Source organism: Pholcus phalangioides, unplaced genomic scaffold (assembly GCF_987345545.1).
Source record: "Pholcus phalangioides strain wild (caught in Gottingen) unplaced genomic scaffold, Ppha-v1.0 ptg000003l_1, whole genome shotgun sequence".
Taxonomy (NCBI): domain Eukaryota; kingdom Metazoa; phylum Arthropoda; class Arachnida; order Araneae; family Pholcidae; genus Pholcus; species Pholcus phalangioides.
This window is the reverse complement of record NW_028301596.1, coordinates 49473832-49497200: the sequence shown is the minus strand read 5'-3', so window position 1 is coordinate 49497200 and position 23369 is coordinate 49473832. Positions and strand designations below refer to the sequence as shown.

At 35.9% G+C, this 23369-nt stretch overlaps 1 protein-coding gene and 1 long non-coding RNA gene across 3 annotated transcripts in view; one reads left to right on the top strand and one right to left on the bottom strand.

Annotated features, from left to right (window-relative positions):
• Nucleotides 1-13175, top strand: part of LOC149088760 (uncharacterized) — a 309610-nt gene extending 296435 nt beyond the window's left edge. For both annotated transcript variants that reach the window (XM_089253079.1, XM_089253070.1), the window contains exon 9: nt 12208-13175. The gene's annotated coding sequence lies outside the window, so the exon portion shown is untranslated. The remainder of the gene's footprint in view (nt 1-12207) is intronic.
• Nucleotides 2377-11905, bottom strand: LOC149088761 (uncharacterized). The gene is made up of 3 exons (XR_016195414.1): nt 11712-11905; nt 7381-7492; nt 2377-2620 (listed from the first exon to the last, which is right to left on the bottom strand). It is a non-coding gene; the product is annotated as an uncharacterized LOC149088761 (long non-coding RNA).
• Nucleotides 13176-23369: the final 10194 nt, after the last annotated feature.

The following is a 23369-nucleotide window of genomic DNA, read 5'->3' as shown; positions in this document are numbered from 1 at the left end:
CGACTTTGAAAGTGGCAATCTCCGGCCGCCGCTGTAACAGGATTGCCCACTAGTTTTCCGAGTGCTGGCAAGGTGAAATGCAACGATGTGCTTTTTCACCATATCGAGCATGATACCAGCACAATTTGCGTCGATCGGAGCGATCTGAAGATTTTTTCCGCTCACGAGTTTTTGAATTGTTTCGCGACCGACCTCTGTATTGGTTTCGAGAACGAGAGAGCTCTTCGACTCGTGTAGCGAGCGATGCAATTTCTTTTTTAAGCTCATGCAACTCTGAAGAAGGCAGAGGAGGTTGAGACACCTGAGAAACGACAGCGTTGAAACTCGAAGCTTCTAATATGCGATCAGCTATCTGAGCTAAAGAGTCAAGAGGATCCCGACAAATCGACAAAATTTGTTGAACACTGACGGGTAATCTTTGCTGCCATAATGTGCTCAAAACATCATCACTGATTGTGTTATTCGACAAGTTTCGCATCTCACAAAGTAGCTGGGACGGTTTTTTGTCGCCTAGCTCGCACTCATGAAAAAGAGATTTCAAGCGAGCAGTTTCAGATTGAGCAAATCGGGAAAGAATACGTTTCTTTAGAGTCTCATATAAATCGTGTGTGGGAGGATTACGTACTAAATCACTCACGTAAGACAAGATTTTTGTGTCGAGAACGGAAATCACCGAATGAAACTTCGTCTTATCCGCGGTAATGCCTGCCGTGATAAACTGGGATTCCACTTGAAGGAACCATAAATCAACGTCGGCTTCCCAAAATGGAGGCGCACGGAATGAAACACGTGAGACTTCGGTTCCCGAAAGGGAAAGTTCAGTCTGACTAGCAGTTGCTTGCGGATTTGCCATAGCGAAAGAATGAAGACGGCAATAGTCCTACGAAAGAGAGAAATATTCACTCACCACGAAACTGAAATTAAAATCCACGTTGCAGAGAGGTATTCATGATTCGTTGTCACGTACGAGGCTGAACTGGAACAGTGGTTTCAGAAGGTAATATCCGATAGTCCTGAGTCACCAGTTTGTGGGCGCCATATGTGGTTGCCGGAGGTGATAATGACATTTAAATTGAAGTAGCTATTTATCCATAGTTAAATTTTATTTGACTCCACTAAGACTGTTCAATTCTAGATACGGTTAAATATACGGTTTATTAATTAGAAGAAACACACGGCACGTTAACACATATATACGAAATAAGAATACACGGACACACAGTTAAAAGACATCTCTACTCTGCAAGAAACCAAAGCCTTCTCTCCCAAACAGCGAAAGAGAGGCCAAGAAAAGGCGCGCACACATAACGAGGTGTTGGCAGATTTATGCTATTCGAAACCAACACCTACACACTCTTGCCGACAGCATCGCCACAAGGTGACGGCTGAATCCCGGCGTAGAACGTCAGAAACAAGTTGTTTACCTAACTCGCCCATATTTCTAGTGAATTTTTCTCTCCCTGCCCATTTCGACCATTTTTAGTGCTTGAACTTCCGGGCTCCGCTGATGGTTATGGAGAAATACGGTTCTGCATAAAATACAATAAATCATAGTTTTAAAATTATATTATATACCAGCGTTTTTTATTGAAATCTCAACTTTTTTAAACTCAACTAAACTTTTTAACTGCAATTATCTGACCCGATAAATCGATTAATAGGACCAGCCCAAAATTAAACCAATGTCAGATTCGGAATCAATGCCCCAAAATCACTGAAATGTCTTTGCCAATGATCTTACTGTATTTATTTATAACGCAAAGTTTCAATGGGATTTTTACGCTACTTATGGTATTGCATATGAAATTTAATTTTCATTCCATCTCTAAAACTAGAGCCAATGTAACAAAACCATTGTCAGATTCGGAATCGGCTCCTGTATCTGAGAAGAAAATCAGTGTTGAGCAGTATTATTGAATGCAGATTTCAATATAATTGCTTTTATGAACGGAATTTTGACGGGTTTTTTAATCATATGAATATGCATGCTCTTTTTGTGTCTTCTAGTTTTCATGTTAATCAAAAATGTGAAATGATTTGCAGGGATTAATCTCAAAATACCTACGAAATGACAAGAGCGTGCTTTTCGGATACACTCATTACAAATAGTGACGTCACTAGCATAAATATTGGGATTTTTACATGATGAAGGTCGCAGGCGACAAAAGTATTTAGGTAACACACATCCCAGATGACCATAATGTGCATCAGAAATGGTTTTACGTCACCGTGAACCATTTAGAGGCGTCAGTTACAGCGGAGCATCACCATCTAGAAGGAATAGCATCTACAAATCACTGATTGGATGTACCAGACCATGAATGTTGGCGAGCCAAACGCAAGAAAGATAAATCTCCTGGGACAGAGAGTAACGAAGTGCATCCTCTTTATTTAGCATCAAAAACACTACAGCATTTTATTGGGTGAATATATTTTCTGGAAGATTGGTTGTGTTTCTCGTTCAGTCAGTCCCGAGAAAATTATTATTTGTTCTGATTCTGAACCCTGCACATGCTTCACGTAGTCTCCAGAATTTGGGAATAAAACTCTCCATTTTCCTTGCATAGATCGATATCAAGATGTGTCTCATGAGCTTTCATGTTCTTCAATACAGGGTGTCCTGAAACACAGTTTTTAAAAGCAATGTAAAAAATAAATTCCATCAATTCTCCGACAGATTCATGCGACAGACCACAGAATGTCTTCAAGAACTTCACCTATTGTTGGCACAATAAGTCAAGGCAGGTTGCGATGTGACACCAGCTATTGCCGATGGAGAATTAACACTAGAACTACGGAAATTTCGAAACACCTAGAACTACGGATAACCGGTCACGTGAATAACATATTTAAAAAGTTTAAAAAATAAATTATTGATATTGATTTAGCATTATTTTCTTTGTAATTAATGTAAATTTGCAAATTAATAAACTTTTTATAATTAATATAAAATCGTTTATTATACTTAATATAAGTTAATTGATATAAATTAATTAATTTAATTGAAATAATTAGCGATTATGATGTTGGAAAGTACCTCGTGTGTCACGTGTGAAAAACAATTTAAGAACAAATATATATTATTCAATTAAAAAAAAATTATTTCTGTGTTCATGGTCACGGGAAAAAAAAATTCCAGGACGAAAATCATGATAAAATTTTCAAAAGTTTCATTTTTTAAAAGACGTAAAAAATTGAATTTCTTTGTGAAAAAATTAAAAAAAAACTACTGGACACTCATCGAACCTTTTAATTCCAAAAATGTTAATTTCATACAAAAATTTGAATAAAAATCAATTCAAAATAATTTTGAACAAATCATTGCGTAAATGCAACTCCAGTCAAAAATGGGTTGAAACAGTATCTGTTTAGCGTCGACTAATTTTTTCAATAAGCCCTTTGTTATGTACCAGTTCCTTTTGGAATTCCGAACAGAAAAGTCTCGTTATGACAAAGACCACTACTACTAAACCACACATGCACCTCGTCGAATAGTATCTATTCTTCTTCTCCGGAATTTCTAACGAATGTTAACACGTCGGAATGTGCATGTACCTGTAGTAAATCTAAAGTGAAGTTAGCTTCTCTGTTAATGCTTGTTACGCGTATTGCTGCCCTCAATTTTTCTTACTATCAGTGAAGTGCGATGATTAAATAATTGCATCGTTGTGGGCATGTTGCTGTCTGTGGCGAGGCTTTTTAACGGAGAGATCGGTTCGAAGTTGGGAACCACAGAAAACCAACTTCAGCCGACCACCACTGTGGCGACGGTGTGATCGAACCCGGGTTCTGACAAAGACTGATCCCGTGTTTTTTTATTTTAAAAAAGATGTTTGACTATGTTTTTTTTTTGTTTTTTTTGAGCTTTTGTAATTCGGCGGCTTCATTCTCACTCTTCAGCTTACCGACAAGATTTGCAGTGGAATACATTTGAGAAATTTGCTATGATATCGTATGAGTGGAATGGGGGGACCTTGAAAACTGCCAACTCCTGATCAATGTAAACTACACGCGCAAGACAGCTTGTCGATGCCATTCGCATCGTGCACTGAAAGAATTTTTATTTTGTCTAAAAAATAGTTTTTCCCAACTTTTTTTGTCCCATCGCCCCCTTCTTCAAAAATGTTTTTCTCCCAGTGCCCCCAACGCAATCTAACCCATAGAATCCAATGCAATACCCGCAGATTCCACCGCCCCTGGAACATTCCATCGCCCTCCCCCGGGGGGGGGGGGTTAACGCCCACGTTGAGAATCACTGATCTAAAACAACAACGACACTAATCAGTAGAACAATAAAATTTCATATTTTCTGGCAGAAATTTCCTTTGTCCGCGACTTCAAGTTTGTGTGTGCTCTGTATTCGAGACTTAGATTTCCTTCCGATTAAACTGTAGAATTTTTTTATTTCTTTGCTCAGTCGACAGCATGATATGCAGTAAAATAATGGCTTCCCACATCATCCAGCAGGGTCCATAGACTGGGATATTTATTAGAGCCCCTGAGCCCCTCTTTAGTGAATTTATAGTGTTGAGAAACAAAAAAATGGCAAGAATCGCCTCAGCTTCTCCCCCGCCCTATTGGTAACTCATGAAAAATGAAGATTCTTCACGAACATTATACCCTCGAATGCAATGCATTAAAAATTCAAAGGTCATATTATAGACTTTCTCATGCTTAATTTGACAATTAATTTGACCCGCTTATTTTACATCATATGGGATGATGAATACTGGAAAAAAAAGGTTTTTGAATTGAACGGTATACTGTGTGCAAAATCTTACTTCTACTGATTTACATAATTTTTTAGCTAATTTTATACTAAAAAAAAAATACAGTTTTCTGTTATTGAATACACAATTAAACAACGTCGAATAAGAGTAAGGAAAACCCAGAAAAAAACCAAAAATAAATTCCTGTTTTCGCTACGGAACACAGTTTGTGCCAATTTGATGCAGCCCGCGGTTCTAGGCATACCGAAAGTGCAGCAGGTTTCTAGTGTTAACAAGATGAGAATATTCATGAACTTTCAATAACCTGAGATGAACAGTTCGGGTGTAATCGCATGCCAAAGTAGCTTTGCGGTCAAAATGAACGCTTCCGGGTTTTCTAGTGCTAATGAATACCGTAATGCTCTCGAGAGAACCTCTCCCTCATCACGTATTGAAGTTACAGCTGTCGATTTCCCATGATTACTATGATGGTTATGCATTGAAAAAAGATTAATAATGTGATCATCACATATTCGCAAGAGGTTTTTTACGATCTGTCCATGTAATTTGTTAGTAGACATCCATGTCCGAACCGGGAATCGAACCCAAACCTGCACAATTAGAAACCAGCTCCCTAACCACTACACTGTCAGGTGACAGAAAGATTGCCGTAAACTGGGGTGACTTTGTCCCACTTTTTGAGGTTTCTAATTGATATTTTCCCGTATATTTTACCAAGGCTGCTGGGGATTTTACTTAAGGTAGCCTCATATCTCAGCTTTCGATTTCGGAAGGGACAGGAAAATGGTTTTTCGCTTGGATATAGTCGCCCCCTGGGGGTGGTGATTTTTTATGTTCCAACACTTTTTCTCGCCTATAACTGCCCGGAAACAAGTCATGGCACATTAACGCACCCAGTTTTATTGAATTCCGGATGTTAACTTTACTAGGAACCCTTTAAAAAGTCATCTCTGCCCAAAATTAGGTCATTTTTGAATTAATAAATGGAATGAAGGTCTCCGAAACCTAAAAAAAAACCATTTTATAGACATTTTTAAGTAAAGAGAACATTTAATTTCACTTTTCTTTAGAACATTTTAGTATGCTGAAACATAAACACGAATAAAGAAGACCCAAAACTAGCAAAAATGGGGTATTTTTAAAAAAATAAAACTATATGAATATAGCATTCGTTTTTTCGAATCCACTAAAACTTTTTGTCACTTCCATTTGGTAGAGGTTTCTTGATTTTCATTAGGATTTGTCTCCTCGGATACCAAATTTCGTCAGCTGGGTCAGTCCATGAGTAAAATTTGCCAACTTTCTTTTCATGGCTCTTGCACAAGCCTCCCCACTATGATCCAAATTGATCGACATCATCCCAGGGTATATTAATTACCAAAATGCAGTAATTTTACAATAAAAAAAAAGTATTTATAACTGGAAGTAACTTCTACATAGAAATAGTAGCTTATACCTAGTTTCTACGAAACACACACTAGCTGCACCAGGAGACGTTTACACGCACTTGAAAAATTTCGTGTAAATCATAATATAACCTAAAAACTTCTTCAGACAACAGCCGAGAGGAGTTGATGCAATAAATGCTGTCGGCTGCATCACCTACAGCGGCATGAAAAATCTTGAAACAGATAGTTCCTTCATACGCTCCCAGGAAGCGCTTGCGTCCTAAAATCCGTGACTGGCACATAGTCGGAACCTTGGCACAAAGGTATTCGTTCTATTTGGCACTATTTGTTCTATTAGACTTTGGCTCATGGCATCCTCCAAGTAGTTCCAAAGTACGCTGTTCGTCTAGTATTGACTTAGTTCGTAGTAAAGTGTAACTTCGGTTAACGAGCGTTTCGTTGCATAACGAGAAAAAACTGTGAAAAGGAATTGATTCGATTAACGAGCGATTATTTGCATTACGAGCAAAAATGTTGCGGTTTGTTTTATTTATTATCACGTTTTCACAACTAAGCTGATGACTTTTCGCTTTCGTGCACACGTACTGTGGAAAATTGTAGGTAATATTCGCCCCTACATTGTCCAGTCAGCGTGCCTCACTGGAAAAATTGAGTGTGACTATATACGAAACTAGACGTCGCAATGTAATCGCGCGTATGTGCGCTTGTTTTTTATATAAATTCTGTTTGGCCAGGAGTTGACCATAGAGGAACTGATGGACCTCCATTGCATGCAACAGCAAGAGCTTATATTGAAGGCATCTTTTTCTGAGGAAGAGAGAGAAGAAATTTCACATTTGAAGAATGAGAAGTCCCTCTCTTTTCGAATGTGTGATTAGAGAGATGTGTAAAATGTGGGAATCCGTGCAAAATTCTGTAAAACGTTCCAATGAAATAGAAGCACAGTAAAACAAGCAATAAATCTGTCCAACGACAATGCAATTTCCCACCGCTGAGAAATCCTAAAAAGGAGGCAAAAAGTAAGTGTCATTGGATATGTTCTTTTTCAAATAACGCAAAAATAATAAGGACGCAAACACAGTGAGTCCGTAAATCGTTCAACACGAAATAGTCCTCTTCTCTCTCGTTGTTTAGAGTAAGTTAATTTGTACACATTTATTATCGCGTATCGCATGTTTGTTTATGGCGTTATTACATTATATATACGGTACATATTTCACTTGAAAGCTCTAATTCTTCACCTCTCTTTCTGTGTGTGTGGCACACACACACCCCTTCCAGCACTTGCGTGGCTCCCCCTTTTGAAGTATCCCAGGGCCACAAACGGGTCACGTGGCATCAGGTTGCAAACTACTGTGAGTAATAAAAAATATTCTATCATATTGATAATATTTTAAAAAACAATAATATACATTATCTAGCACTTCACCATTAGAAAACTTGATACACCAGACTCTGACTCCATGGAAAATCTGGCAGTTACCATCTTTATTAACAGGCATCCAATATCTCTATGTGCAATATGCAAGCCACCTAGAAATAGACTTGACCTGAATCTACTTAACTTTCTGATCAACACCAACAATACGATTCTACTGGCTGGGGACTGGAATTGCAAAAAGTCCCGCCTTCTGCAGTAACAGATCAAATTCCTGTGGTAAAATTCTGGAAAGATGGTGTAGAAACAAATGCTTACAATACACTCCAGTTCCACACCAACCCACCACCCTGGAGGGCGGGGTACACCGGATGTACTTGACTATGGTCTATCTAAAAACTTTCGGAATAATGTTGACTTGGAATCGTTCACTGGCCTCAACACATAATCCAATCATATTCACAATTGATCTAACAAGGCCTCAAGATGTTCCTTTCTGCCTTGCCACTGACTGGAATAAATTCAGAAATCTGCTAGATGTTGACGAAGTTCCAGAGCTCCAGCATGCAAACAAGGAGGAAGTTGAAGCAGCAACGGTCATCTTTTCGGACAGTATTAAAGCCGCATTACACAATTCAACTAGAAAAATCAAATACCCGGGAAACAAATTTGGAAACTCTCTTGAGCTAAAGGAAAAAATTAGACTCAAAAATGAAATAAGAAAATTCTGGCAAAGATTTCGTCGCCCTTTGGATAAAGTTGCACTCAATCGACTGGAAAAGGAAATCAGGAAAGAAATCAAAGGATTCGTCAACGAGCGCTTTTCGAACTTCGTTGAAGAGGCCACTGCGAGTGAAGGTTCCCTTTGGAAAGTTTGGAAGATCTGTAAAAAGAAAAGCAAGAAAATTACCGAAATTCAAAACGAACAAGGTGAATTGGTCTTCACTGATGCTGAGATAGCGGAAGTGCTTGCCGAAACTTATGAGGGTCAATTCAGACCTAACACGAATCAACCGATTGGCACTCAGCGGGAACACCTGAATGTTATTGATGAATTTCTAAACAGACCACGTCATCAGAGTCTTAGTGGGTTTCAAGATTCAGAGCTAACAACTATGGAGGAGGTTAGAGAACTTATTAACAAGCTCTCGATCAAGAAAGCCTCTAGCCTGGATGAAATCTCCAATCTTGCTTTCAAAAATCTGCCCCTATCTGCCCTTATGACTATCACCAACATTTTTAATGGCTTGTTAAAAACTTGTCACTTCCCGAAAATATGGAAACTTTCAGTAATCAAACCTATCCACAAATCTGGCTGTAACCCTTGTGCGCGTCCCAAAGTACATCAGAGGAGCTGACATTAGAAAAGACCTGAAGATCTCAACCATCCTTAGCTACATCCAACAAATCTCGGAGAACCACTTTGAAAGGATGAGGAACTCAGAATACGAGCATCTGAGAGAGCTAGTCGATTACAACCCACGTCATAGACTAAAATTTCTCAGGCCCCAAAACGTGCTTGCACGTGCCATGGTCGGTGCGTTAGGGTCTGAATTACTGAGCTGTATAATCTTTGTCTATCTATCATAATATTTTTGTACTTTTATCTTAGCTATCGAAATTATCGATCAACTGTATTGCATAGAGTGGCATTGTGGTTTGATGCACATGACTGATCTTGCACTGCATCAATTTGTATAATTTCGGCTCTAACACACTTGTTTTTCTATCACTTCTTTTGTATGTTAGATTTATTTATTTTCTCATTAATGCATTATGTAGCATTTTGTAACCTTCTACTCTATTTTTATATTTATTATTATTATTATTATTATTTTTTTTTTTCTAAATATGTTTGTCAAATGTTTAGAAATCACATTGAATGGTTTTGGTGACATTGGAGTTTTTATGAATATACACATATCATTTTTGTCTATATGGAAATATATTGCAAACTATGCTATAAACTTATGTTGTAAAACTTTGGTAATTTTCGCAATTGTGGCAAAGTGGGTCACTGAAACTGATTAGTTTAATATTGTACATATTGTGAGAAATCGAATTTGTAATCGACGAGATTTATTTTGAAAGTAAGTGTAATCTGATGGGGAAGAAGATGTTTTAACCCCTGAAAACTTTTAACAGTATATTGATATTGTTTTGTATTAGCGAAAATGTTTTATATATAAAGGGTTATATATAATTTTAAAAAAAACTACCAGTGGTTGTTTTTAAGCAACCATTTTGCCATTGACTGATCAATATCTCTACCTAAGTAGAGAAACCAAGACGAAGAAGACGAGAGCTCAGTGCTCGGTACTTCGCATCAACTAGCAACGGCCATTGGTTTTGTGAGGGCACAGTTTGATTCTGGTTTATGTCCTCATTTATCTCAATCACTCATTAAAGTGCTAGACGACCACAGACAGACAGAATTTAATTTTTCTCGTCGCTGCCCAGCCCGTAGGGGCTGCTTGGCGACTTACAGACTGCTCTTGCCAGCTATGAAGGGGGTTATAGACAAGTTTGTGCGTGTTTGTGTAGATGTGAAGTGCTTGTAAGTAAATAGAAAAAAAACAAAACAAAACAAAAAACACATACAGTCCGATAAATGTTATCATCAGAATAGTAAAATACACAAAGATCAGCCAAACCCCATCAAAATGCCACTCTATGCAATAGAGTTGATCAGCAAAATCAATAGTAAAAAAAAAAAATATATATATATATATATATATATATATAATATATATATATATATATATATATATATAATATATATATATATATATATATATATATATATATATCTTTTTTTTAAATTTTTTTAAAATTATATATAACCCTTTATATATAAAACATTTTCGCTAATACAAAACAATATCAATATACTGTTAAAAGTTTTCAGGGGTTAAAACATCTTCTTCCCCATCAGATTACACTTACTTTCAAAATAAATCTCGTCGATTACAAATTCGATTTCTCACAATATGTACAATATTAAACTAATCAGTTTCAGTGACCCACTTTGCCACAATTACGAAAATTACCAAAGTTTTACAACATAAGTTTACAGCATAGTTTGCAATATATTTCCATTTAGACAAAAATGATATGCGTATATTCATAAAAACTCCAACGTCACCAAAACCATTCAATGTGATTTCTAAACATCTGACAAACATATTTAAAAAAAAAATTAATAATAATAATAAAAAAATATATAAAAATAGTGTAGAAGGTTACAAATGGTCATTAGAATTTACAGAACACTAATACACTCCTCATAGACCCATCAGAATCATATTATGCAACTTTTGAACATCTGACAATTATATTAGATTAAAAAATCTACTCTCTAGGTCACATAACAAGTGGTTATATACGGTAAATGTGATAAATCCTGTTATATGACATGTTTACCAGTTATTATGCATAATCGCTGAGCATTTTGGTAAGTTTGATGAATTTCAATAAATTTATCACTTTTACAAGCTATTATGCATAACACCGAAGTGTCGCATTTTAGTCGTACCGTATGATTAATCGTACTATATTTATGATAATTCATACATGCATTGTATCATTATATCGGGGTCTGACTACATCCATCACACATACAGACTCATTTGTATGGGTTTTTTTCATATTAATCGAATTCATTAGGGTATTATGCATAATCATAGATAAAGGAGATAAATTTGATTTATCAAATTATAGTTATCAAATCAAATTATAGTTTGATAAATTTATTTGATAAATTTGATTTATAAATTTGATTTATGAAATTTACCAACCACGCTTAGGTATTATGCATAATCTCCGGTAAAAGTGATAAATTTATCAAACTTAACAAGATGATTGGTAAGTATAAGAATGATTTTACCTGTTAAAAAAATTTATAACAACCAATTTACATATATTATTCCACACAATTTATACATAATTAGCATATTATATATAATGCTTAAGACATTAATGTTAAGACGTATTTACGAACATAGTTTAAACTACAATATATCTCTCGCTGGTGATAGGAAGATCGAAACGGATTGGTTAAATTGGGGATTTTAATCAATCCACGTCGATCACTAATCCTTTAACTTGCGATTGTAGTTTAAACTCTGTCGGTGAATAAATAACTGTTCTGCTAGACTAAATAATTCTTACTTGACTATAACTTAATAAGCTTACCAATTCACACGCGCACACGCATCAATTAATCCGTGATTATACTTGAATTCAAGAAATGTAAATTTTTCACAAAAATGCAAATTTCGTGATACATCTGTACTGGTAATTTGGTTACATATTCGACGTCCATATTAATAATAATTATAATTCTATGGGCATCTTTTTTTTCAGCCGCCTCGTTGGGGGAATTCGCCTGTCGTAACAAAATCACGTAACTTAGAGTTCGCTTAACTCGAGGTATGACTGTATTGAGTTTAATTACTAAAAATCCCCATCTCTATGAAACTTGAAGGAAAAAATAATAATCTACGAAAACTCCATATCTTTGAGGATATTCCTTTTTTTTTTTGCGTGTTTTCTTTCAATGCTGAAGCTGTTTGCGTTGGAAACGCTGTAAGCGTCAACTTTGCAAACAGAACGTGCCTTGAATATTTACGAGCATATCATCATGGAGCCGCTCACTTGTGATCATGTTTGTTTTCTCGTCTATTTCCAGGAAGCCGAATTGACGTGCACTGTGCCTGGAATTCATGAACGGGAATCTTCATAGCTGTGTATATTGTTTTTTTTTATTAGTATTTCAGTCGTGTACATGACCTTCTATTGGAATTCTATATACACATGCAATGCATATTTTTTTGTTCTATCATTTTGATTTTTTTCGTATACTCTATACGTACTTATTTCAAGTTTTTTTTTTTCCTCTCGTACTTATGTAAATGATACGATAGTAGAGATGCCAAAAGATCAGTGCCTTTGTGTGAACCAGAAATGTCTGAAGTGAGCAGTTAGGGTATTTTATATCTTAAATATGATATTACGGATAATAAATGTATTATTTAACCATGCTGATATACGATGAAATAATCATATATTATTTCTCGTTGCGGGGAGGAAATAATGAATGTGATGTGAAATTATCATGTTTTGTTTAAAATGGTTAAGGTTGACTCTTTTGCGGGAGTAAAATTTTTAGAGAAGTGACTAGGAAATTTTCATTCAGAGTTGTAAAGTGTCATAATCAAGAACTGTTCTCCATTATGACGATTATGCGATTTATTTCATTTCTATCATCATTTTTCGATCATAAATTTTGTACTGGTGAAGTGCATAATGACACCTGTGCCCAGGTATATATATCTCGATTAATAAATGGTTAGGTTCTCCGGAGGCACCCGATTCCCCCAAGGAAAAGGGGCTTACATCGCTGTGTGAGTGTGACAGAGTCTGGGTGTCTCTTGGGTCCTATCACTATCATTCATGTAATAAAACCGAAGAAAATGTCCATGAGTATTGTCTATTTTAATTTACGGACCGATGACAGCCCCAACGTGTGATTGGACAAACTGCTGGCTAGGGTTGTTCTTTCGGGTTCAGCTACAGATTATACAGGGGAGATTCCATAATTCCCCTTGCCGTATTTTACTGGTGAACCATTGATCCTAAAGACATAATGCAGTTAGAAGAAATATCCAAATAACGTGTAACCTTAGTTACGTCATTCGTAATGCAAGGAGTTGTACAGTTATTAAAGGAAAAAGAAAAATTCAACTTTTTATATGAGCACCCTGTCCTCAAAAAATTCAATTAAAACGTTGTTGCCCTTCCCGACGCCAACACAAAACAAATTTCGCATTTCTAAGGGCAATATTCGATGAGATATTAAAATTCAAAATCGGTGAACAGTTGGGATAGAGCATGAATGATGAAAAGGAGCATTATTTGTTACTTTACGCTGTCCTTCCCCAACTTTTCCCTGATTTTTGAATTCAAAAAAATCTGTCAGCGAATATTGCACTTAGAAACATCGAAGTTTTTGATGGCAAAACAGGGTTAAATAGGGATCTTTGAGGACGGTGTCCGTATAAAACTATACACCCCTTTGCGATATGAATGACATATATACATTATGTGATCTACACGTTATTTCGATACTTTTTCTGATTGGATAAATGCCTCTGAGATCAACGTTTAGCCAGTGAAATGCGTCAAGGGGAATTATGGAATAACCCTGTATATTAACCTCCATGATCGTTGAAAAATTCTTTTCTACCGTTATTGTATGAATTCACAGCAGTGTATCTAGCATAGAGTTCAATCTTAGGGCCCCGAGATCATTAGTAATTAAAAATCCAAAATCCTTATCTCAAATCACATTAATGTTTTTTTTACCACATGCGACCCAAAATCTATTGAGAATATTTTAATCGAATCTGGGTAATACTCTTTGAATATTTGAATATATCCTAAACATTGCATCACACTTGACTATTTAGTCAGTTCTTGATGAAACATTTCAGAGGGATGCGAAGGATTCTAGTATAACGCTAAAGCCATCTCTCTCCAATTTATATTGAGCTATTTATACAGATGTCCATTGATAAGCCTGTTGCATAAGTCATAATCACTTAGAAGAAAATGTGATTTTTTTTATTTTATTTCAATATCATTAAAGATTGTTAAACCTCGTGGTAATCATAAACAATGACTATCGATTATAAATAATAATAATGATAATAATAAGCCGAATTTTCACATCTGAATCGATGGTATTATATGGGTTTTTTTTTTAAATTCTATAACTTTTTTCGCTTTTTGATGTAATTGATTATTGAAAATATTATTGATACTCATTCAAAATAGATGGAAGTGCGTATTTAGAAGGAAAAAAAACTGAATATTCAATAAAAACCACTGGAAAGTAATTTCTCTAGCATTTGCATGTGAACATCAGTTGCGTCACCTCAGTTTGGTTATCCTTTAAACAAAAACGTTTCTGGTCTGGCGAAAAATTATTCGAGGTCCTGCCGGAATCTGTTACAAATAGAAGTGTCAAGTAGTTCTATCAATTATTACAGGAGACATACATGGTGTGCGCCACCAAATGGTTCGGAAAGGGCTAAATAGTTGAGTAACATTGACTTTTTACGGTCTGTCATTAAGAAAGTGACCTTTACAATCACGGACGTAATATTGCATCGAAACGCCAGTGGAAATAAGTTCAAACAAGTCCTTTTTACGTTACTTCACATTATATACTGTAATACACATTACATACAGCATTTATTTATAGCCAGATTTATATCAATGTTTTACTAGCAACGATGTTGTTTAAGGTAGAGTCGAAAGACTCCCAGATTTCTGTCTATGAAGCCAAATGAGCTTTCGATTGAATATACAAGGATGATTCGATTGAATATACAAGGATGATTCGATTGAATATACAAGGATGATTCGATTGAATATACAAGGATGATTCGATTGAATATACAAGGATGATTCGATTGAATATACAAGGATGATTCGATTGAATATACAAGGATGATTCGATTGAATATACAAGGATGATTCGATTGAATATACAAGGATGATTCGATTGAATATACAAGGATGATTCGATTGAATATACAAGCCACGAACTTCGTGGGAATCAATCTGAGTACCCAAATGAGATGCTTTGACTCTTACAACCAATATACCTATTTCACAGTTCGAGAAAGATAAATGCACTTCAAACATGGCGTAGCCATAAGAAAATATCTATCGACAGATAATGTTGTTGATTAAATATCCTGCGATACGCAACTGACTTCATTCAGTTACTGCACTGTAATGCTCACCTTGAATCAGACACATCAGGCAGGAATGCGGTACAATATATAGCGTGATTTGAGTAGTAGTGTTTAGTGCGTTTCTGGAGTGGTCCGTTTCTATTTTGGTGCGTTTCTGGAGTGGTGGTTATTGCAGGCACCACTCTAGAAATGCACCAAACACTACTACTGATTTGTGGGGTTTTGTTTCGCCACGTATGAGAAAACCGATCTAAATAACGTTGTCTCCAGGTAAGATTTGTGAGAAGTGTCGTGAAATATTGGGGATAAAAATTAAATGCTTATAAAATACATAATGTTCGTAACTAAGCGTCCTCTGTTCTGAGCTTTTTGCTTTTGCTACTTACCAAAAACTATAAAACTTTGGGAACGTCCAATAAAAGTATGGGAGAATTTTCCGTAGAGACTTTTAAGATCGAAAACTTTAACTCAAACATAACTTTTGGTCCGATTCTTAAAAGAGTTTCACCAGCAGAAGCACGTTCTTGCAAAAATCAACGTCATAATCTTGGGCGGAAAAAAAAAAAAGAGAATGTAAATTGTTCCGTTGTGCGCGGATGTTTATATAGACAGCCGGAGAAAGCTTGAGCAGTTTGGTCGTACATCAGCGGAAAATTAGCTTGCGCACTGAAATTTGCATACAAGACATTCTCTGGTGTGGGGGTGAATGTAGGAACCTGCTTATTTTGCTCTAAATTTCTTTTCCATTCCTCCATTAAGTCATTTCTACAGTTTTGCAGTTGTCACTAGTTACGGCTGTAGACAGCTCAGAGTGGGGTGGGGGGGAGGCTTTTCAACTACGTATAAATTCTGCAGTTAGAATTACTTTCCAATGTTTGGTAATTGTTTGTTTTAGAATATTTTTCTTGTAGGCAGCGCATCCCTAGTCCCGTCTAGAAAAGGCACGTAACACTGACTTGACATCGTTTCCACATTTGTAATTGAATTATTTAGAATGAAAAATCACGAGAATTCGGTCAAGAATGTTCATAAGAATTTTAGTGTTGGATGAATGTAATTTTTTTTTTCAAATTAAGCGAATCAAAAGAGAGTAATATTTGATGTAATCAATTTCTTCTCCTCTGAGATATAGTGTAAGTAATAACTGGTGCTTTTGTTCACAAGACGTTTCTGGTGTCGATCTGTTTTTCTTTTGGTCTGTATTTCGTCAATTGTGATACATGTGATGCGAATGATTATGTATACTGTATACACTTACATATATACACTTCTCCGTTTCTTTACATCAGAATATAATAAAAACTGCAATTCATTGCTATATGCATTTCGTCGAGTTTTGTTTTTCATTAACACTTACATATCTTCTTTAGATGTTCTTGTAATAACTCCTTTAACTACACTAGTTTTTCTAACATGGAAAAATTTAGCTGTTCTTAATTAATTTTTGGGTGCCCCGATTCTAGATCTGACCTTTAACGAAAGGTAGTTGCAAAATTAATGAAAAAGATAATCTCCATATTAATGAAAAAGATAATCTCCATATTATTGAAATATTATTCCAGAATTAAGGAAAAAAAAGAGAATTCCAAAATTAAGGAAAGGGATAATTCCAGAGTTAATGAAAGGTAATTCCAGAACTAATGAAAGGAAAATTCTAGAATTAATGAAAGGAAAATTCTAGAATTAATGAAAGGAAAATTCTAGAATAAATGAAAGGAAAATTCTAGAATTAATGAAAGAGATAATTTCAGTTTTAAAATAAATGAAAATGGCCATTCCAGCAGTAAGGTAAGAAAATTCAAAAAATTAATGAAAAAGATAATTTCAGCATTGATAAAAGAAATAATTTCAGCATTGATAAAAGAAATAATTTCAGCATTAATGAAAGAAATAATAATTAACAAAGGAAATATTTCGAGAATTAATGAAAGAAAATTGCAGAATTAATGAAAGAAAATTGCAGAATTAATGAAAGAAAATTGCAGAATTAATGAAAGAAAATTGCAGAATTAATGAAAGAAAATTGCAGAATTAATGAAAGAAATTGTTGCAGTATTAATGAAAGAAATTGTTGCAGTATTAATGAAATAAATAATTTAATCGTTTTCCATCTTTAGATGAGTTCTCTATCCTTTTTTACAATCTTTAAAACGCAATATTTAGAGACCGAATTGTACATTTCTATGTGAAAATTGCCAAGGACAAACTGTGTTATTCACCGAGTCACGTGATTTCCTTGCATTCGATGTTGCTGCCGTCGCGGCGGCTAGACGCTTCCTCTTTATAAGCTCGGTGGAATTCTCCGTCTATTTTAAATTCCGTCGATCCTAGAGGTATACTTCTAATTGGAAAAAGTTTCGAAATAGCGTGCAGTAATCAGATATGTCATCATACATGTTTCAAGGGGCTATATAGTTATTAAAATGAAAATATTAACCTTTTATGCAGTTCCCGTGTGCCCCGAAACCCAATCAGAAAGTTGTTGCCGTGTCTCTCTCCCGATGGCAAAAAAATATTCCGTTCCCTTCCAAGTGCAATATTTACTGAGATATCTATTTTATCCGCATTTATATATAACGCTGCTTTTCTACCAAATCTCCTCCGTTTTTCGAATTTGAATATCTCAATGAATATTGCACAACTTTATGGTTGGGTTTTGGGGCACACACAGAGGCTGTATAAAAAGTTTTTTTTTTTTCTAAGCAACTATGCAATCCCTTGAAACTGATTGTTTCAAACTGGGCTCTTAAGTCATTTTCATCTGGACTTGATCATTCAAACTGGGCTTAGGAAGACTGTGCGGATGCTTGGAATATTGCAAACTAGTTTGATTTCAGTATTTGTACAGAAGTAGCGTAGTATTTCCCGTTATTTGGAAACTATTCCTAACTGGAAGTACAGTCGAATCCCGTTATAACGAATGCCAGGAGACCGGAGGAATCACTTCGTTAAAACGAAATTTCGTGATAAAGGAATTCCAGGTGACCTAGCGTTTTTTCTATGTAAACTCATTTGGGGGATTAAAAAAGTGCTCGTTAAAACGAGATTATCGCTATAATGGTATTCGTTAAAACGGAATTCGACTCTATACCTCTTGGATCAACAGTTCTGCAGTAAACCGTCATACCCCCGTTTGCACCCTGTATAGTTTTTAGTTTTTTTTTTATAATTTTTAATTGTGTTGTTGTATTTTTTAGAAATGTATGACCTCCATATTTGTTATGGGAATCTTTTTCTTAGCCACTTCGTTCGCCATTTTTCCCGTTGTGGCCTTGTATTTGTATATGAAGATTGGCAAGCTAACTAATTGCTGGCTTGACACAGGGCGTCAAAACTAGGAATTCCGCAAGCTTTAAAAACAAAGTACAGTCGAATCCCTTTATAACGAACTCCAAGAGACCGGAGAAATCACTTCGCTGTAACGAAATTTCGTTGTAAAGGAATTCCAGGTTTATGCATTGTTCCTATGTAAGCTTATCTGGGGGAATTAGAAAAGTGTTCGTTAAAACGAGATTTTCATTATATCGGTATTCGTTAAAACGGGATTCGTCTGTATATTATCGTGTTTCAAATACGCCAAATGTTTTTTTCTTAGAATATAGAAAGGAATTTTTATAAGGAGCTTAAATTGTTCGAGAGTGTATGATGGTTTTTCCCCAACAGATGTTTCCGAAAGATGCGTTCATGGCACCATGATGACATGCGCTACGATGTTACGCTCCACTGTATGCATCACATCCACACTTTTAGTATGATATACATGGTAGAGATATGACATTCAACATGAAAAAATAACTCAATTGATAGGGGAATGGCTTGATTGTTGTGAGATATCGATACTTTCGGTAGAGGAAAAAAAAGCAATGCCGATAAAATTCACATGATATCATTGTTTTAAATTCAAGATGAAATAATTCTAAAAATATTTAAATTTCTTAGGTACTCTCAGAATACAGTACAGCCTCTCGATAACGGACACCCGTGGAACCAAAGATTTTGTCCGCTAACGGGGAGTGTCTACTGATGAGGAGATAGGATATGAAGTGAAACCACGACTTACACATTTATACAAACTTTGTTGTCGGTCGCGATTGGTTTTTTTCCGGCACATGATATGTGCAATGGTTCAGGGGAAACTTTGACCTCAGAAATTTCGCCTGCTCCGACTGTATGAGTGACGCAGCGAGTGATAATATAAGTGACAAATTGAGTGACCCTGAGAGTGATCAAGTGAGTTGCGCATTTACCCATGATATTTTGCCTTCCCTGGCCATATGGTTTCTCACTTGATCAATAATTCGGTCACTCATTTGATCAATCTTTCGGTCACTCACTTGGTCATCCATTCGGTCACTCACTTGGTCAATCGTACCGTCACCCACTTGGTTATTCACATTGTCATTCACTCGACCATACATTCGCTCACACTCACAAACTCAAACGATCACTTAACTTGGTCATTCATTCGGTCACTCACTCAGTTAATCATATGGTTACTCACTCATATGGCAATCACTCAGTTAATTATATGACTACACACTTCGTCACTCACAGAGCAATCATACGATCACTCACTTGATCACTCATGGGGTAAATCACTCAGTCACTGACTTGGTCACTCATATGGCCAATCACTAAATCACTCAATTGGTCACTGACACAGTGAATCACTCGATCCCTCATACGGTCAATCGCTTGGTCACACATACCGTCATTCGCTCAGTCACTCACTTGGGAACTCATACAGTGAATCACTCGGTCACTCATACAATAAATCACTCGATCACTCACTTGGTCACTTACTTGGTCACTCACACAATAAGTAACTCGATCACTCACTTGGTCACTCACATAGTGAATCACTCTGTCACTCATGCGGTCAATCACTTGATCACTCCTACGGTCAGTCACTCATACAGTCAATCACTTGATCACTCCTACGGTCAGTCACTCATACAGTCAATTGAACACTCACAGATACGGTCACTCACGTGGTAAGTCATTCAGTCATTCACTCACTGACTCCTAGTATATTTCACATTCACTTGGTCACTCATACGAACACTCAACCACTTATACGGTCACTCAACCATCATATCACTCATAGTCAGTCAATCACTCATACGTTCAGGGCAGGCGAAATGTCAGGTGCGGAATTTTCGGGGGCGAAACGTAGTAATGTACAAGGGGCCAAATGTACCTGGGAGAAATGTGACGGGAGCGAAATGTCGGAGACGGGTCCCATGTGCAATGCACGTATTTGCAACGAAAAATGAATGAGCGAAGAGAAGATAAAAACATTTTCAGAATAAAACACATTATCAAGCTTGTAATGTTGGCTTTCTTCACAGGTACTACCATGCGAAAACAAAACCAACATCACCATTCTGGACCATAGTTATATTCAGTTAATTTAGGATGAACATTAATTAATTTACTTAGGGAAAGGGGGCGCCGCGGATGGAAAAGGTTTGAGATCCCCTGGCCTAGACCCACAAGGAAACTCAAAAATGTACGTGATTACACTTTCGTTCATTTGATGATTTCTCTCTTGCAGTTCAGATGATTGATGCAAGCAAGCACATGTCACATAAAATTCAAACCCAGGCATACAGTTTTTGGCCATTACTAGAGCCCGGAGCATATGCAAATGTGCATATGCATTTGCATATTCTGGCCTTTTTTAGCATTAATAATAATAAATGCATGAAATATAAGAATTTTCAGAATAAGTGCATATTTTTGAAAGTTTATTTAAGCGTAATCACTTTTATGATCTTTCAAATAAATATTGCTAATAATACAGTAAAACCTCTCTTTTGCGTTCATCGGTGGGATCTGATGGGGGCTGTCAGGGGGTGTCCGTTAAGGGGAGGGGGGTGTTTTCACTGTATTTTTAGTACACCGGTTTTTCTGCCGCAGGTGGAATTCAGTGAATTGATAGAGATGTTCGTATTTTCCAAATATCAAGTGTTTTATTATTAAGGCTATTTCTAGAGATATGTCAAAAAGAAAACGATATAAAAAGAAACACGATAAACATGTTGGGGTAAATCGAGAAGCTACACATACTTAGAATAAGACAACCATAAGTATTCTTTATGGGTATTGTATAGTATTTTATCATGTGTATATATTTGTTTACAATTTTTTGTTAATTGCATTTTAATTGAGTTGCTGTATTTTTGAAATATATGACATCCATATTTTTATGGGCATCTTTTTATCAGCCACCTCGTTGGGCATTTTGCCTGTTGTGGCGTTGTATTTGTATTTAAAAGCGTTCAATTTTTTTAGAAATAGTGTTGAAATTCCTTTGTTACTGGTATTTCGTTACTGAGCAGCTACAACAAACTAGAAATAAAAAATGCCTAGATAGAAAATATGTAGAAGTTTTTTGCATATGCACAGGTTATATGTGGAGATTTTCCTTTGTAAATGAATATGCACTAAGAAATGGAAAATATTTATTTTAAAAGTATATCTGCTTTTTTTGAATTCATATTCTCTCATTTTTGATAATTCTTAACTTTTTTTTATGATTTTTTAGTATATATTTTGGGTTTCAATGCATATTTTTGCATTTTTGAGTGTGTATTTTAGCATTTTTAAGTGCATATTTCGGCATTTTTAAGTGCATATTTGTATATTTTTAGAGCATATTTTGTCACTTTTTAGTACGTATAATCCGGGCTCAAGTCATTACTCTTTGGATATTCCGATGAGATTATTGATGATGATAATTATTTTATAGTCATATGTATTCGTATAACAAATTGGATCTTCTAAAGGTCTATCAACCAATTAATAGTGACCAACTTTGAACATCGCCAACATTTTAACTAATAAATACTTTAAAACTTAGCAAAAAATAATGGAATGACTGAAACGAATGTGTTTATAGACGTTTATTATTCATGATAGGAAAAAAATAGATTGATGCTATAAATGAAAATTACGAATACTATTATTTTTGTGTTACGTCATATTTTATCACCTATTGGCTGGAATCGTGATTCCTTCATCAAAATAGATAAATCTATATAGCACGCAAATATTTATTCATATGCAGGGTGTTCTGTAAGTGCTCCGACTGGCCAGACACGGCCCAGGCTCTGTCCCTCCCGGGATATAAGCCTTATACCCGTGTGGGTTGGGTCGTGCTGGGGAGAATCAGGGGTGCCGGGCGAAGGCTCCTGTAAGTGCTAGCACGGGCTTTATTTCATGAACCGTCTGTCGTAGAGGTATGATTCCAATTTAAAAAATAACTCGAAAGGCATTAAAAAATTACCCTGTACCAGTTTTAAGAGTGAGAATGCAATGTGTCACAAAATAAAAGAATCCAAATTTTTATACGGTCCTTCCACCGCGATCTAACTTCCAATTGGAAAGTTGTTTCTCTGTATCTCCTGGGGTCAACAGAAAAATGTCAATGTTTCCAAGTACAATATTAACTGAGGTATTCGAATTTGAAAAACTGAGGAGATTAGGGAAAGAACAGCGTTAAATGCGGGTAAAACGGTTTTACCTCTGCGAAGGACGGTTGATGAGATAAAGGTCGAGCCAGCACTTACAGGACACCCTGTATATAAAATAACATGTCCCGACTGACTGATTCATCATCGCCGAGCCAAAACCGTTGAAGCTAGCATGAAGTTTTGTTTCATTTGTTTGATTTTTTTCCTCCAAAATTTTCAACCCCCTAAGAGGGAAGGGGGCCCAAAGGCTATATGGATTCATCACTATCTCATACTCATTACTGAGTCGAAATCGTTGAGACCGTAAATATGAAATTTAGTCAGTATTACATTTTTTAATGTAGATACACACTAAAACGGGTTTTCTGGAAAATCCATACCTCAAGGGGCTTATGAAGGGGATTCAAGTGTTATACGGGGAAATCCTAGCCCCGAGTACTTTTCAGATTACTAAACCCATTTCTAAATGGGCTATTAACATTACTAAACCCTGATCGAAGAAGCGGGTAACAGCTAGTATTCCATAAGCAAAGTCATTCATACGTGGGTATTAACATTTGATTCAATTATCACTTGATAAGCACGAATATCATTCGACAAAGTTTTTT